The 17,611-nt window shown below is 36.3% G+C and overlaps 1 long non-coding RNA gene across 1 annotated transcript; it reads left to right on the top strand.

Moving 5' to 3' along the window:
* The first annotated feature begins 3,650 nt into the window (after positions 1-3,650).
* Positions 3,651-16,307, top strand: LOC104236610 (uncharacterized). Its single transcript, XR_713465.2, has 2 exons — positions 3,651-3,824; positions 15,890-16,307. It is a non-coding gene; the product is annotated as an uncharacterized lncRNA (long non-coding RNA).
* The last annotated feature ends 1,304 nt before the right edge of the window (positions 16,308-17,611 follow it).

Below are 17,611 nucleotides of genomic sequence, written 5' to 3'. Positions count from 1 at the left end.
TTTTGAGGTTCCTTTGCAGTCAATGGAATCTTGTGGAGCGGTTGAAGGTGAAACTGGACTACTTATGTTATCAACGGGGAATAACAATGAAGTTACACAAGGAAATTTGAGGTTGATGGCTATCACGTCCGAACTTTGGCTAGATCAACGGGAGGATGATGATGAAGAGGATTGGGGAGATGGTTTTGCTGGTTATTCATCAGAAGAAGCTGATCGTGAGGCTAATCATGATAGTGCAGGTGAGGAGATTGATTCCTTAGCGATGGTAAAATCTGAAAGAATGCCAGCAGCAAGTCCAATGAGCAATTTGAACTCCAATGCTCCTGCTTTTATTCCCAGAAATCCTTCATCTCCAGCTATTCAAAATACAGTAGCTGGAACACCTACAACTACTGTGCAGCAGCAGCAAGTTATTCCCAACACTTCAAATGTTACTCATACTGCTGCTACTCATCAACGTGATCGAGAAGTCACAACAACGAATTTTGGACAGAACCAAATTGTTACAACCATCCCAGATATTTCAGAGGAGGAAAGAAGACTCTTGGATGCAATGGTGAGTTCTAATCCCTTAAATCCTGTAAATCCTACTGCTTCTAGCACTGGAATGTTGAGTAAGAGCAGGAACGAATTGCAAAAAATAGAACAACATCAAAGCAAGACAATGATGACAAATACACAAGGTCAATCTGCATTGGAGACAATTGTTATCGACCCAAATGTTCCACAACCTGTGCACCTGGGGAGAGACTTGTATGAAGACGGAGAGGAAGAAGCAATGTTACAACAGTGTAGAGCAGATGCAGCAAGAAAAGAGGATCTATCACCAATGCATAGTGGCAAAGGTAAGAGGACTCATACACGGAATATTAGTTGGGACGACAAGGTTAGTGATTTTTTAAATGTTAGGCGACCTCCAATGAGAGTTGCCAAACAAAAGAAGGTCGCCCCAACTACATCTACAAAGTCCAATCGTTCAAAAAAGAAATCATGAATTTTGAATACATCTTGAAGAATTGGGATTGTGATGAAAAAGAGTTGCAAATTGAAGAAATTACAAGTTCGGGCAAGAAGGGACAACATTTTAATTCTTTCATCATTTTATTCTACCAGTATATTAGTATTCTCATTTGTAATATCATCACAGAGTATGTTATAAACTCTGTGATGATCATTGAATATTTGGTACTTTCCAGTTCTTATTTTTTATATGCATGTTAGTAGGTGAGGCTATTCAAAGCCTCAATAGGATTAGTAAGGTAAGGTTTAGCCCGGTATATCCACACGACTATGAGATTATATGCCCTCGTGAGACTTTGCCGGCAGCTACACCATGAATCCTCTATATGGGGCTGCCATTATAAGGCAATGTGAGGCGCATATGAGTGATTATATAGCCAAGGCATATGGTAATAATACCGGTACTATTGTCCCCCTTATTTGTACTTTTCCTAATTATTGTATTTTTTTTCTTTTATTAATAAAAAACTAGCCCTAGACGCTTGCCTAGCGGATTGCCAAAAAAAAAAAAAAAAACCTAGTCATAATAATCTAAGAATATAGGGGTTTGAAAATATCATAATTAATCATGGACCATATCGAAGTAGCATTCTTCACAAGAGACACAGAAAATTCTCATTCGAAACTTTTACCTTAGTAGTGAAACCAACCCACAAATATATCGTTTTCATACTTTTGCAATGGATTCCCCATTACAACTTTGCATATTTATTTAGGAATCCAGCCGTCAATATTCTATATTGATTATGAACCACTTGTATTTTGCAATCATGTGATGGTCCAATATCTCATCAAAATAATATTCACTAAAACTTTTTGGGATACTAGATATATTGCAAATATGCAATTCCTGATAAAGGTTTTTGCGACAATTTTTATTGCCCTTAAATACCATTTTTTTGTTGTAGTGTTGTGAGTATTATGCTTTCCTAATTTTTTTCCCATGTATTCCTCTGATTTTTTTTTTTTTTTTGGGTATTTTACTTAAGTCCTAATTAGGTATGCATAATATTTCAGCATTTGCAAGTACTGAGAAAACTTGTTGGATAGAGAGCAAACCTTAAGTAATAGGTCGAACATGTAGAGCACTAATTATTGTGCACATTTTGTGAGAAGAAGGGAGAAAAATTGTACCAATTATGTGTCATATGTTTAAAACCAGTATTTTAAAAGGCATTTTCGGGGCGAACCCTAAGGCGAGGTGCACCAAAAATGCCCCGAAGTGATAGAGGGGGGAAAAAGTCTCAAGAGGCGTACGCCTATAATTCGAGACGTATGCATGGGCGTTGAGGCGAGTTTTTCAGTAAGGCGTAAGCCCAAGAAACTTTTTCAAATTAAAATAAAATTTATTGAATAAGTCCTTAATATAGTACCCTAAATTCTCAAAAATTACCTTGTATTTACTCTAACGTATTAAATTTAAAACACAAGACCTTTTTTTATTGGGAGAAATTAAAAAATAGCCAGATTTACAACTAGTCGTTCAAAAATAGCCCAGTTTCAAAAGTAATCGAAATTTAGCCACTTTTCATGTAAAGATAATCTGAGCGAAAACACTGTTCAAAACCCAGAAAATACGCCAATATATTATACTGGGGTTCCAACATAAGTATGCTTGAACTCCAGCATATTATACTGGAGTTCCAGCATAAGTACACTAGAACTCCAGCATAATATACTAGAGTTTCAGCAAGTATAATTATCCAGTATAATATACTAGAGTTTGGAGCACCGATGCTCCAGTATATTATACTGGAGTCAGCAACGTATACCGGTCAAGCATAATTTTTTAGTAGTTCATATACAGGTGCACCGAACTCCAGTATATTATACTGGACCGGTCTCTGTTGCAGCAAAATAGTGGTTATTTTTCATTAAACGTTGACTATTTTTGAATGACTAATCCGAAAATTAGCTATACCGTGCTATTTTAACTTTTTTATTGCTAGAAGCCCAAATTTATGGTCTTTCCCAACTCTTTATCTTATCCCCTAATCTGTTACTATATCTCCTAAAAACAACAAAACTCAATTTTTTTTTTTGCAAAATACAAAGGACACTCCATCATAGCAGCAAGTTCAAAGTTCAAATTACAAGTTAGTCATCCTTTTTGTTCCTCCATATAGAAAACTTTATTCTTTTCCGCTCAAATTATTTGTGCTTGTAAGTAACATATAATAGATTATTTTGACTAGTTTTTTGTAAGGATGGAGCACATCTATATATTTTTTTTAAATTGTTTATAGTTTTCTTCAATTTTTATGCAATTTTACCTATTTAAAATTTTATTGTAATTATATTATTTTATGAAATAATAAAAATTAAATACACATGGGGCTTACGTCTTGTGCCTCGGGACTTGCACCTCGCTGAGGCATATGTAAAATGCCTCGCCTTACGCCCGCTCCTTTTAAAACACCGGCTAAAACTACTAAAAAAATAAGAATTCGTTAGAAAATTCATCGCTAACTATATCGCTAAATAATTCGTAACTAATAGATTTTTTGTATAATTCGAAATTGACATTAATTCGCTGCTAAATCAATGAATGTTGTTGTTTACCGATAAATTTTATCTGCCACTAATTCCTGTTTATTTTCTTTTTTTGTGAACATTTCTATTAACCGCGAGTAATTGATAAGTGCCCTTGTAGTCTTCAACTTGTTTCTTCCCTAATGTTTTAATCTTTCACTCTCTCATTTCTCTCAGGCGATTCTCATATATTTTAATACTTACTTTGCTATATAGGTATTTCAAGCACAACAATTTCTCAAGTTTTATCCGCCAGGTGTGTGTGTATTCATGTAAGTGTTTTTACTCATTTCCAGTTTAGTTATTCTTTTCTAGATTATGAGTATTTTATATGTGGTAGCTATAGTTTTTGATAAATTAGTTAGGCTTTCTAAATATCCTAATTAAATTTTGAGTTGTATGTTGTTAATTCCGCTATAATATGGTAAAGAATTTCATTATTATCTTAGAAAAGACTAACTAGAAGATCTAATTACCCAGAAAAATTGACAATGTTTATTGTTTTCTGTCATTAATTTGAAATGATTGAATTTTTCCAATTTGATTAAGGGCCATAAATTCTGGATTTTTTGGCTTCATCTTCGCAATCGAATATAGAACATACAAAATGCCCCTTAACTTTTGAGAATCTTTAAATACTGCTCTTTTAGGCTCAATTATGGTCATATTTTTGCTGAAGTTGGATTTCATAGGTTATATTTCAATACCTAGTAATTACCACAATGAAGTTATTTAATGATGGATGCAACGAGCAAGGCTTACTAATAGGTTGTTTAACCAAAAAATGGGATTTCGGTCAAAGCTTTAATTTAGAAGAACTCGGATTACTGATAATCAAAAGAATATATAAAAGAAAGTAATTTGGCTAGCAATAATATAATCAGAAGAAAAACAAGTAAATTAATATATTCAGATAGTATTTCTTGCCCTACAATTGATCAGTTATCTCCCTTTTATAGCTATTTGGGAGATATGCGTTTTGCCCTTATCATAATTAGGCTATTATGAGTAATTAAAGAGGTTGAATGCTACGTTACACAATTATTATATTTAATACAGATTCTCTAACGTATTCAGTATTTAATGCTCATTAAATACTGTATCTGTACTCCCATATATTGTCAGATTCATTCTCCTTGATTCCTGGACCTAAATGACTTAAATAGGTATGGGCGGCGAGTCCTTTGAATATCTGCCTGTGCCTCTTCCTTTGCCTTTGCTTGTATCTGTTGCAACTCGTGTCTCTTTGCCAGCTGTAACTCTTTGACGAGTCTACGTGTCTTGACACGTCATCTTTATTCCACTTTAATATGTAAACTCAATTTTTCCCAATACAGATGGTCCCCCCACTTGCCACTTATTCATCAATTGAATATTTGGGAAGTGAATTTCATTAAAACGAGAATTTTTGTCACCATTAATGCTATGACAATATTGACGCTTCAATTGTCACTTCCATTTAATGCTCTTCACACGTGTCACCTTTTCATTAGTTCTGCAGTTTTGCAGCCCCTTTTAAGGCTTTTTCACAGCTCCACTATTTACGAAGCATCAGTTATCATTATTATGGTACTTCCATCATTACTCTTTTTCCTTCGGTGGTTGCTTATCAGTATAAATATAATTTCTTTATTTGTCTTTTCCACATAAAGTTTACTGAATATTCAATCTCTCAAATCCCTGTTTGCTTCTTCATCGTATCATCCTCCTTCGTCATGTCTTCTTCAAATTCTAACTCTAGAAGGGTTCCCATAGTTGATACCTTCCCTAATGCCCCCATTAGAAGCAGAAGGGGAGGTAGGCTTCGTAATTTAGGATCTGTTCACGGCTCTTCCACTCCTTAACCTAGTTCTGGCCCTTCTTCTAGAACTAGGGGTTCATTTTCACAAAGATCTTCTTCAAGAGGTAAAGAACCTTCTGAACCTCTTCGTGAGCCTACAGTAGAGGAGATAGTTCCTACGGAACTATCTTTTTATCATGACAAAGAATCTCTTAGGAACCAAGTCTCTAGTTTAGATCGTGCTGATATTTATCCCACTCAAATTACAGAAGGTTTGATTTCTGTAGTTCGTAGAGACTGTCATTGGAGTAGTGATTTCCCTTTTATTATCCCTAATCCAAATCAAAGAATCACCTCTTACATGACATGACTTTCTTTTGTTTATACATACCCTTTCACCGTAGGGTTTAAACCATCTATTGACCCTGTTATTGTCACGACCCATTTTCTGAACAAGCCGGGACCGACACTCAATTACTAAACATGACCGAACAAACCATCTCTTCTTATTAAATCTATTATAACTCCAAACTTTATATGTAACAAGGTAATACTCTAACCAAATACTTTTGATTAATTTAAACATTTACATAAATCAACTTCAAAACTTTATTCATAGTAACCAATAAAATACTACTAAGTTATAATCAAAAACATCTGAATCTTAACCCAACGACTATGTCTATGAAGCCTCTACTGATAAACTGATGCACTACTTAGGACATGAGATTTCCTGGCCAGTTCTCTAAGTAAACAAAGGAATAGCTAAATAAAAATGACTCTAAGGAATACTCCACGAACAAAAGCGGAGCTCACCAATAGCACTGGAAGAGAAGAATTCCTAACTCGTAGCCTGCTCGCCTGCAAATCCGGTTCCTACATTGTACCGCAGACCAACGTAGGTTCCCAAAAGAGAACGTCAGTACCATCCATTGTACTCAGTGAGTCTCAACAACCGGGGGAGAAACTTTAATAACATATACATTATGAGCAAAGGTTCTAAATGCATGTAAAACATAAAGCTTATAAGAATAATTCTAAATAATTGCATAATAGCAGTTTTTTTGAATATTCTACAAGAAATTCTTTTCTTTTTCTTTCTTAAAAAAATATACTTCACTTTATACTTTGGGAGTTCCAACTATCCTGACTTAATTCTATATCAGTCACCGTGTGATCGGCACGGGTTCGATCCCAACCTTATCGAATAGGCCCAATCCACGAGGTGTCACTCGCTTTATGGTTCTCAACACTCATGTATCATATCTTATCATGGCGAAGTAAATTCTCAGCAACGAGACTCTCGGCTCGTGTGCTCCCTACTTTGGTACAAGTAGTTTCAGGAAGTCAACGCCTTGGTCAGGACCCTAGGCCTGGACGATGACCCCTTCTCAGAATAAAGGATACTCCCAAAAATTTCTTCTTTCTAAAACTTCTTCTTGTGACTTTGCAAGTCTAAATCTTTTATACATACTCACATTGGTATCCTTAAATGTAAGGCATGACATAAGAATGGAATAAACATTCAAAAGTATTTATAAAGATTATTGATCCTTCATGAATTTTCAACATGAAGATGGCATATAAGAATAACATAAAAACCTAAAATTTATGCACATAAATCCAAATAATCATCTAAACTTTAGCTAGAAAATAATTCTAAGCTAATAGGCACTTACTACTCTAATTAAGTATATATTAACTCTTTTATGCAATTCATCAAATACCTTGTGTGCGTGCTTTTGTGAGTTAAATCACTTTAGTAAAGGGTTATATCAACTCACCTCAAAACTCCTTGAGCCAATACGTAGACCCCAGTCCAATTTATACTCGTCAAACAATCGATTCTACAACAACCAATACATTTTAGTCAATTTTAAAGTTTCACACCTAAACATGGAATTTACTATTGATATAGAGGAAGAAGAAAATTAACTATTCAATTCTTACGTGTTACTACTTTAGGATAATTGACAATAGGAAATTTTTTATGCCTGAGTTCGAGAATAAGTGAGTTATAATGAACCCTAGAATTTTTCCATGAGTGAGCAATTCCTGGCTGCCTCTGTTCGTAAGGCTTTAAACGTTTTCTATGCCTGTCGTGAATAAACAGAACATTAGTTCTGTATTGCTTTAAGGCTTTAAGCCTTTGCTTTTTGAATGACACACGTTTCTTACCCTTTCCAAGGCTTTAAGCCTTTTTTTTGTTTTATTATTTTTGTCTTTTTGTTTTGTTTTGCCTTAACTAATAATTAATGATACCTACTTTTAAATATAACTGATATTAAAATTATTAATTTTCCCCTAATTATATATCCAATTATTTATATATATATATATATATATATATATATATATATATATATATATATATATATATATATATATATATATTTCATTATAGGCAAGATAAAATAATAGTAATAATAATAATTCAGTTCTATAATTAGCGTATCTTGAAACTTTTATAAATTTGAGGAGTGTTACAATCTTCCCTCCTTAAAAACATTCATCCTCGAATGTTGCTAGGGCCTTTTTTCTTAAGCTAACAATCATTCTGTTAGGTCCTTGAACCTCTTAAGTTTTCCTAGCACTACTCACTTTTCCAAAGGACTCAAAATTTTGGCTAATTCCCTAAATTTTCAAAATTTTCGGCAGAGTTTCCCTTGTAAATTGGACTATCCAAAAAATATCCCTGTCACAAATACCACAACTACACCACCAACAACCAAATATACCATAACAGGCCATTCATAAGCACCATACACAACTCATAAATTAATTACTCACACTCTGGCAAGGAGGTACCACAATAACTAACAAGAATCTAAAGCACAACACTTTCTCAAAAGTAAATCACTTTAATGAATTAAATATACTCTAGCATAAACTAAATCACTACAACAACTAAATATAATCTAGGAAGGACATAAACACTTGCTAATTGTATTTAATAAATGAAATATAAATGTCAAGCCAAACCTAGGTTTACATACCTTGTTACTCAAATAAATAAGGATACTTCTTCCTCATATCTTCCTCGACCTCCCGCGTAGCTTCTTTTGAGTCATGATTACTCCACAAAATTTTTACCGATGCTATATCTTTTGTTCTCAACTTCCTTACTTGTCTATCGAGAATTTCTATAGGTACCTCTTCATAAGTCAAGCCTTCTTTAATTTCTAATTTATCGGCATGTATTGTATGCGATTTATCATGAATGTACTTTCTAAGCATAGACACATGAAAGACAGCATGAACAGAGGACAACTCAACGGGTAGCGCTAGCTTATAAGCCATGTTTCCTTTCCTTTCTAGAATTTCATAAGGTCCGATAAATCTAGGGCTAAGTTTCCCTTTATTACCAAATCTCATAACTCCTTTCATTGGTGAAACTTTCAAAAACACCTTATCACCAACCATGAACTCTAACTCACGATGTCTCTTGTCAGAATAAGACTTTTGACGACTCTGATCCGCTTTAAGTCTTTCTCTAATTAGCTAAACTTTCTCCAAGGCCTCACAAACAAACTCTAGACCAATCAACGACACCTCTGCTAGTTCAAACCAACCCACTGGAGACCTACATCTCTGCCCATACAACGCTTCATAAGGAGCCATACCAATACAGGCCTGATAGCTGTTATTATAAGCAAATTCTATAAGTGGCAAGTGATCATCCCTATTACCTCCAAAATCTATAACACACGCACGCAACATATCTTCGTGAGTTTGAATGGTCCTTTCTGCCTGGCCATCGGTCTGTGGATGAAAAGCGGTGCTTAAATTGACCTTTGCACCTAATCTTTTCTGAAATGCCTGCCAAAAATGCGCCGTGAACTGAGGGCCTTTGTCAGATATGATTGAAACTGGAGTACCATGCAATTAGATTATTTCTTTGATGTACAACTACGCATACTGCTCTACGGAGTCTGTCGTCTTTACTGGTAGGAAATGCGCGGACTTTGTTAGTTGGTCTACAATAACCCAAATTGAATCATGTTTACGGTATGTGCGAGGTAAACCTACTACAAAATCCATATTAATAATCTCCCACTTCCACTGTGGTATCTCTATGTATTGAGGTAGGCCACCAGGCCTCTGATGCTCGGCTTTGACTTGCTGACAATTTAAACATTTAGCCACATGATCTGCTACTTGTTTCTTCATGCATTTCCACCAATACAACTCTTTCAAATCTAGATACATTTTGGTATCACCTGGGTGGATAGATTACCTCGAACTTTGAGCTTCCTCCATTATGGCCTTCCTAAGACCATCTACATCAGGCACACATAACCGATCATTCAACTTCAAAACTCTGTCACTTCCTAGAGTGAAAGCAGTGATTTCTTTGCTTCTGACTCCTTCTTTTAATTTCACTAAGTATGGATCTTCGTCTTGCTTAGACTTAACATGTGCAACAATGGAGGATTACGCTAAGGCATAAGCAGTTATATCTCCTTCTTCGGTTTCATCCAATCTAATTCCACCATTTGCTAGTTTTTGAATTTCTCGACCCAAAGATTGCCTTTGTGCTGCAAGATGGGCCAAGAAACCCATTGACTTCCTACTAAGTGCATATGCTACCACATTAGCTTTGCCCAGGTGATAAAGGATATTGATGTCATAATCTTTCAATAGCTCGAGCCACCTTCTTTGTCTCAAATTTAGTTCTTTTTGCTTGAAAATATACTGGAGACTTTTGTGATCTGTAAACACTTCAGAATGCTCGCCATAAAGGTAATGTCGCCATATTTTAAATGCAAACACCACTTCTGCAAGCTCCAAGTCGTGTGTGGGGTAGTTTTTTCATGAGTCTTTAACTGCCTGGAAGCATAAGCAATAACATTTTCATTTTTCATAAGAACACAACCAAGGCCCACCCTGGAGGCATCACAATACACTGTAAACCCACCCAAACCTGTCGACAAAGTTAACACAGGTGCAGTGGTCAACCTCTTCTTTAACTCTTGAAAACTCTGCTTACAAGTGTCTGACCATTGGAACTTAACTGCTTTCTGAGTCAACTTAGTTAATGGAGCTGCAAATGACGAAAATCCCTCTACAAACCTTCTATAGTAGCCAGCTAACCGTAAGAAGCTCCTAATTTTGGTTGGCGTTGTCGGCCTAGGCCAGTTCTTGACTGCTTCTGTCTTCTGAGGGTCTACTTTTATTCCTTCGCTAGATACCACATGGCCTAAGAATGCCACTGACTGCAACCAGAACTCACATTTTGAAAACTTGGCATAAAGCGCATTCTCCTTCAAGGTCTGCAAGGCTATTCTAAGGTGTTCTGCATGTTCTTCCTTGCTCTTAGAATATACCAAAATATCATCTATAAACACAATAATAAAGGTATCCAGGAATGTCTTGAAAACTCTGTTCATGAGATCCATGATTGCAGCTGGAGCATTTGTCAACCCGAAGGACATCACTAGAAATTCGTAGTGCCCGTAGTGAGTTCGAAAGACTGTTTTAGATATATCCTCTTTTCTGATTCTCAATTGATGGTACCCCGACCTCAAGTCTATTTTTGAAAAGTACTTTGTACCCTGGAGTTGATCAAATAAATCATAAATTCTTTGTAGTGGGTACTTGTTCTTAATGGTAACTTTATTCAACTACCGATAGTCGACACACATTCTGAGAGACCCATCTTTCTTCTTGACAAACAGGAACGGGGCACCCACGGTGAAACGCTCGGTCTGATGAAACCCATGTCAAGAAGGTCTTTTAATTGTTCTCTCAACTCATTAAATTCTGCTGGAGCCATCCTATAAGAAGGTATAGATATGGGCTGAGTGCCTGGCATGAGATCAATGCCAAAGTCTATGATTCTTTCGGGATGAAGTCCGGGAAGGTCAACTGGGAAAACTTTTGGAAATTCTCTAACAACTGGAAAAGACTAAAGAGTTGGTGGTTCTGATTCTGGATTAATGATGTGAGCCAAATAGGCGAGACACCCCTTACCGATCATTCGTTGTGCCTTAAGATAAGAAATAAACTTACCTACAAGCGATGTTGAACTACCCTTCCACTCTAAGACTTCTTCATTTGGAAATTGGAATATGACTATATTGGCATGACAATCTAACATCGCATAGCAGGAAGACAACCAGTCCATACCCATGATCACATCAAAATCCACCATTTCTATTTCTATGAGATTGGCTTTGGTGTTGCGACCTTGGACCGAAACTATACAACCTCTATAGACTCTGGTGACTTTCACTGACTCGCCAACTGGAGTAGATACTAGGAACAACTTACTAAGTTGTTCAGGTTCTAGTCTGAGGTTAATGGCAAAGTATGGAGTCACATATGAAAACGTTGAACCTGGATCCATTATGGCATAATCATTATGTGAGTAGACTAAATGTATACATGTAATAACTTCTGCAGATACTTCTGCACTCTGACGATCAAGTGTAGCAAACAAATGGGGTTGTCCCCCTCCCTGAGTAACTCAGTCTGCACCTTTTCCTTCTCCATGCCTCGGTCTGATTATGAGAACCACGAGCCTGAGGGGGTGCAACTGCAGTAGCTGAGGAACTAGAAGGACGAGTTGATCCACTACTGAAATTACGTCGCAACTTTGGGCAGTTGGCCTTTATATGACCAATGTGTCCACAATGGCAGCAACCATGAAACCCGAGCTTGTACTAACCTGAACGTTGCCGCTTACATGTTCCACAAAGACTTTGCTGGTGTGAATGTTGCTCAGCAAGACTCTGGCTATGTGAGGATGATGTCCTAAAATTCTGATTTTGGCGAGACTGATTTCTATAACTCTGAGTACGTCTGAAGGATGGCCCACTACCTGACTGATGACTGGACTGAGCTGGTGCTAATGACTCCTTATTAGAGGAATCCCTTCCACCTCCGCTGGATGTACCATTAAACTTTCCCGTTGTCCGGGCCTTCTTGTTATGCTCTTTTTCTTCTCTCCTTAGTTGTCTGTCTTTCTCTAAGTGCTTGGCAAATTCCACAATAGAGGAGAAGGCTTACATCCCTACTACTGCAGCTGATATCATATCCTTAATATGGTAAACTAAACCGCCAACAAACCTGCGAATCTTTTTTGCTTTTTCAGTCTTCAACATGTGAGGAGCATGTTTAGCTAACCTTATAAATTCCATGTAGTACTCTTGCACACTTTTATTCTCTTGCTTGAGCTATTCGAACTCTGTAGCCTTAGCTTCCCTATCCTCTTCTGGGATAAAGTTAGCCATGAAGGGCTCTTCAAATTCTTCCCAAGTAGGCGGACCATCATCTTCATCTCTTTCCTTTTCCCACATATCAAACCAAGCGCCGGCCACATCTCTAAGTTGGTAAGCAGCTAGCTCCACAACTTCATCATCAAATGCTTTCATCACTCGGAGGGCTTTCTTGACACCCTCCAACCACAACATCGGATCTTCATCAACTATAGAACCATGGAATACTGGAGGACTCAACTTTAAAAATTCATTCACTCTTGAGGACTCAGAATTGCTCTATCTATTTGATTGAGGTGGAATCTCATCTCTTCTCTCATTCTGGTTGGCCATAAAGGCTTTAAACATCTCCATAGCACTGTTGACAACATTAAACATCTGACCCACCTCGGGAGATATAGTTGCCTGAGTCGGGGCTGCTGTTGGGGGCGGTACTGGATCCTGAGGTACTAGATCATCATGATCCACCCCTTCTTCTCGTTCAACCCGGGGTATTTGGACTCCCTTTATGGATTTGCCCCTCCTTTTCTGAGTCGAAGCCTTCTTGGTTCTACCTTGAGCCACAATAGTAGAAATAGTTTCTTGAGTAGCATCCTGAGTATCGGTGTCAGAGTTGCGAGTATGAGCCATTTCTATGAGTTTTGGAGAAACGAATAAATTAGATAATTTCTTAGAGGTAGACTCTATTGCACGATCTAAAGTATGAAAAAAGAGACTTTTCCTAAATTCTTGTAGCTTCATGTTTATAAGTATGGCGCGCTTCATACACAGAAACAAGACTCCACTAACACGGCTTCATAGACCCTTAGGACTCCATAAACCTGAGGCTCTGATACCAAGTTGTCACGACCCATTTTCTGAACAAGCCGGGACCGGCACTCGATTACTAAAAATGACCGAGCGAACCATCTCTGCTTATCAAATCTATTATAACTCCAAACTTTATATGCAACAAGGCAATAGTCTAACCAAATACTTTTGATTAATTTAAACATTTACATAAATCAACTCCAAAACTTTATTCATAGTAACCAATGAAATACTGCTAAGTTATTATCAAAAAACATCTAAATCTTAACCCAACGACTATATCTATGAAGCCTCTACTGATAAACTGACGCACTGCTCAGGACATGAGATTTCTTGGCTAGTTCTCTAAGTAAACAAAGAAATAGCTAAATTAAAATGACTCTAAGAAATATTCCACGAACAAAAACGGAGCTCACCAATAGCACTGGAAGGGAAGGAAGTCCTAACTCGTAGCCTGCTCGCCTGCAAATCCGGTTCCTACGTTGTACCGCAGACCAATGTAGGTTCCCAAAAGAGAATGTCAGTACCATCCATTATACTTAGTGAGTCTCAACAACCAGGGGCAAAACTTTAATAACATATACATTATGAGCAAAGGTTCTAAATGCATGTAAAACATAAAGCTTATAAGAATAGTTCTAAATAATTTCATAATAGCAATTTTTTTGAATATTTTACAGAAATTCTTTTCTTTTTCTTTCATAAAAAAAATATACTTCACTTTATACTTTGGGAATTCCAACTATCCTTTATTCTTTCTCAGTCACTATGTGATCGGTACGAGTTCGATCCCTACCTGATCGAATAGGCCCAATCCACGAGGTGCCACTCGCTTTATGGTTCTCAGATCTCATGTCTCATACCTTAGCATGGCTAAGTAAATTCTCAGCAACGAGACCCTCGGCTCATGTGCTCCCTACTTTGGCATAAGTAGTTTCAGGAAGTCAACGCCTTGGTCAGGACCTTAGGCCTGGACGATGACGCCTTCTCAGAATAAAGGATACTCCCAAAAATTTCTTCTTTCTAAAACTTCTTCTTGTGACTTTTTGAGTCTAAATCTTTTATACATACTCACATTGGTATCCTTAAATGTAAGGCATGGCATAAGAATGGAATAAACATTCAAAAGTATTTATAAAGATTCTTGATCCTCCATGAATTTTCAACATGAAGATGGCATATAAGAATAACATAAAAATCGAAAATTTGTGCACATAAATCCAAATAATCATCTAAACTTTAGCTCGAAAATAATTCTAAGCTAATAGGCACTTACTACTCCAATTAAGTATATATTAACTCTTTTATGCAATTCATCAAACACCTTGTGTGCGTGCTTTTGTGAGTTAAACCACTTTAGTAAAGGGTTATATCAACTCACCTCAAAAATCCTTGAGCCAATACGTAGACCCCAGTCCAATTTATACCCGCCAAACAATCGATTCTAGAACAACCAGTGCATTTTAATTAATTTTAAAGTTTCATACATAAACATGGAATTTACTGTTGATATAGAGGAAGAAGGGAATTAACTATTCAATTCTTACCTGTTACTACTTTAGGATAATTGACAATAGGAAATTTTATATGCCTGATTTCAAGAATAAGTAAGTTATAATGAACCCTAGAATTTTTCCGTGCGTGAGCAATTCCTGGCTGCCTCTGTTCGTAAGGCTTTAAACGTTTTCTATGCCTGGCGTGAATAAACAGAACATTAGTTTTGTATTGCATTAAGGCTTTAAGCCTTTGCTTTTGAATGACACATATTTCTTACCTTTTCCAAGGCTTTAAGCCCTTTTTTTTGTTTTATTATTTTTGTCTTTTTGTTTTGTTTTGCCTTAGTTAATAATTAATGATACCCACTTTTAAATATTATTTATATTAAAATTATTAATATTCCCCTAATTGTATATCCAATTATTTAAGTATATACACACACAGACACACACACACACACACACACACACACACACACACACACACACACACACATATATATATATATATATATATATATATATATATATATATATATATATATATTTCATTATAGGCAAGATAAAATAATAATAATAATAATAATTCAGTTCTATAATTAGCGTATCTTGAAACTTTTATAAATTTGAGGAGTGTTACAGTTATTCTTGAGTTCTGTCGTTTCTTCAATGTTTGTTTGGGTCAAATTGGCCCAATCATATGGAGGGTTGTTGCCTATTTGAGGCATTTTACCAACCCAACCGGTGTTCCCTTTACATTCCCTCATTTGATTTACCTTTACTCCCCTAGACTCTTCCGTAATGGTGTTTTCACACTAGTAGCCAGGAGCAAGAGAGTATTGGAGAGCCCTGAGGATCACAAAGACCGTGGCTGGTATGCCAGGTTTGTTGCTGCCCCCACTATTGGTTTAGTGGGTGATAATAATGTTCCCTTCCCTGAGAAGTGGAATTTTGCACGCAAGTCTTTTTAACTTTCTCATACCTTTTTTTCTTCAAGTTTGTCAACTTTTCTAATTTTGCTTTTTTTTTAGCAACCACGGGAGTTGTGAAAGACGTTCCCAATTTTCGTGATTGGGTAGAAAAGTTATTGAGGAAGCTCATCAAACTCAAAATTTTCCTTCTCCCGTGGCCGAAGCTTCCGTGAATGTTGAAGTCGATACGGGTATCCCAACTATTTCATGCCTAGTCGAGCATGTTGCTATAAGTCAAGTTGAGCCCGCAACCGTTGATACTACTGCCCAAGTTGAGCTCGTTGCTGGTGATGCTCCTGCTTCAGTATCTTCAACTTATCAGTGACCAGCTTTAGTTGTTTGAATATCTTTGTTTTGGTTTTATTCAGAAAATTGTGATCAAACCCTTGGTTTCATTTGAGGGTTTATTTTGAAAACGCAAGTCCCCAGACCTTTTCATGGGGCAATTTGTATAAACAATTCGTAGCTTTACAACTAAGTTCGTACTTAGTCTTAAGTTTTTTAAAAAAAAATATTAATAAGTATTGTTGTTATTACCTTGAACTTCTGTTTACTTTATTCTTGCATTTATTTCTAAGGACTTATAGAATAATTTGCATTTTCATTCTTCAAAAATGCTTTTGTTAACCTCATGACTAATTAATTTAAACATGAGTTTTATAAAAGAGGGCCCTTTTATATTCGACACTTAATGAAGAAGACGTCTCAACTCCATAATGGTGTTTAACATAGGATAAAAGAAATAGGAACACACACGTTTCTTTTAAATAACTTTGACAAGTTTTTATTTAAACCTTGTCTAATTTTGAATAACTCTTTACATTATTTGAATTACATCTATAACTTTCTCGTAACTGTTTTTCTTGTAATAGATTTCAAAAAGTAAAAATAATAAATACGAGGTTTTTATTTATAACCCGTTTCAGTACATAGCTTTTACCCTTACTATAGTAAGGTTTTCTTTGGCCTTAGTTCGTGACTTTTACTCTGCACTTGACTTTTTCAGGCTTGAACTTTGATTTTTCTCAATCTTCTTTGTCTTCTTTATACACATACCTGTGTATATTATGTAGTCCCCCAAGTATTTGAGTGTTGAAGTATAAATCCTCGAGCACTTGATTATTCCTCTCATTTGGTCCTTTCCCTGAAAAAGGAAAAACATACAGGACTCGGAGGTACGATTATAGATGAAGAATGCTTAATCCGTTTTGAATTTCTATCAGCATATTTGTAACCCTGGGCCGGGAAGTTTAATGTATTCCACGTGCCTTGCAGGTCGTGACTCATCATTTAGTACGAGCTAGCTTTTTGCCTATCATATAAAATCGTTAGTAAAATTTTAACAATTCGAAAATAGAATTTTAAAACATAGATACCTGACCGTGGGTATTCCTTAGAAGTAGTATCTCTTCAAATGAATAACATTCCAATGTAAAGGTAGTATTTTGCCATCCATTGTTTCCAGTTCATATGCTCCTTTACCTGCAATATCATGAATTCTATAGGGTCCCTCCCGTGTTGGACTTAATTTCCCCGAGTTAGATGCCTTCGTAGATTGAAAAACCTTTAATGAGCATGAAGTCCCCAATTTTGAAGAATCTGAGGCGTGCTTTTCGGTTGTAGTATCGTTCTATAACTTGCTTCTGTGTTGCCATTCTTATTAGTGCACCTTCTCTTCTTCCTTCAAGTAAATCAAGATTTACACGCATTTCATCGTCATTAGATTCTTCAATCGCCTGTGAATCGTGTACTTGTCTCTCCTATCTCAATTGGAATTAAAGC

This window comes from Nicotiana sylvestris, chromosome 5 (genome assembly GCF_000393655.2).
Source record: "Nicotiana sylvestris chromosome 5, ASM39365v2, whole genome shotgun sequence".
In the NCBI taxonomy this organism is placed as follows: domain Eukaryota; kingdom Viridiplantae; phylum Streptophyta; class Magnoliopsida; order Solanales; family Solanaceae; genus Nicotiana; species Nicotiana sylvestris.
Note: the sequence above shows the minus strand (reverse complement) of the source record. Positions and strands in the feature narration are given on the sequence as shown.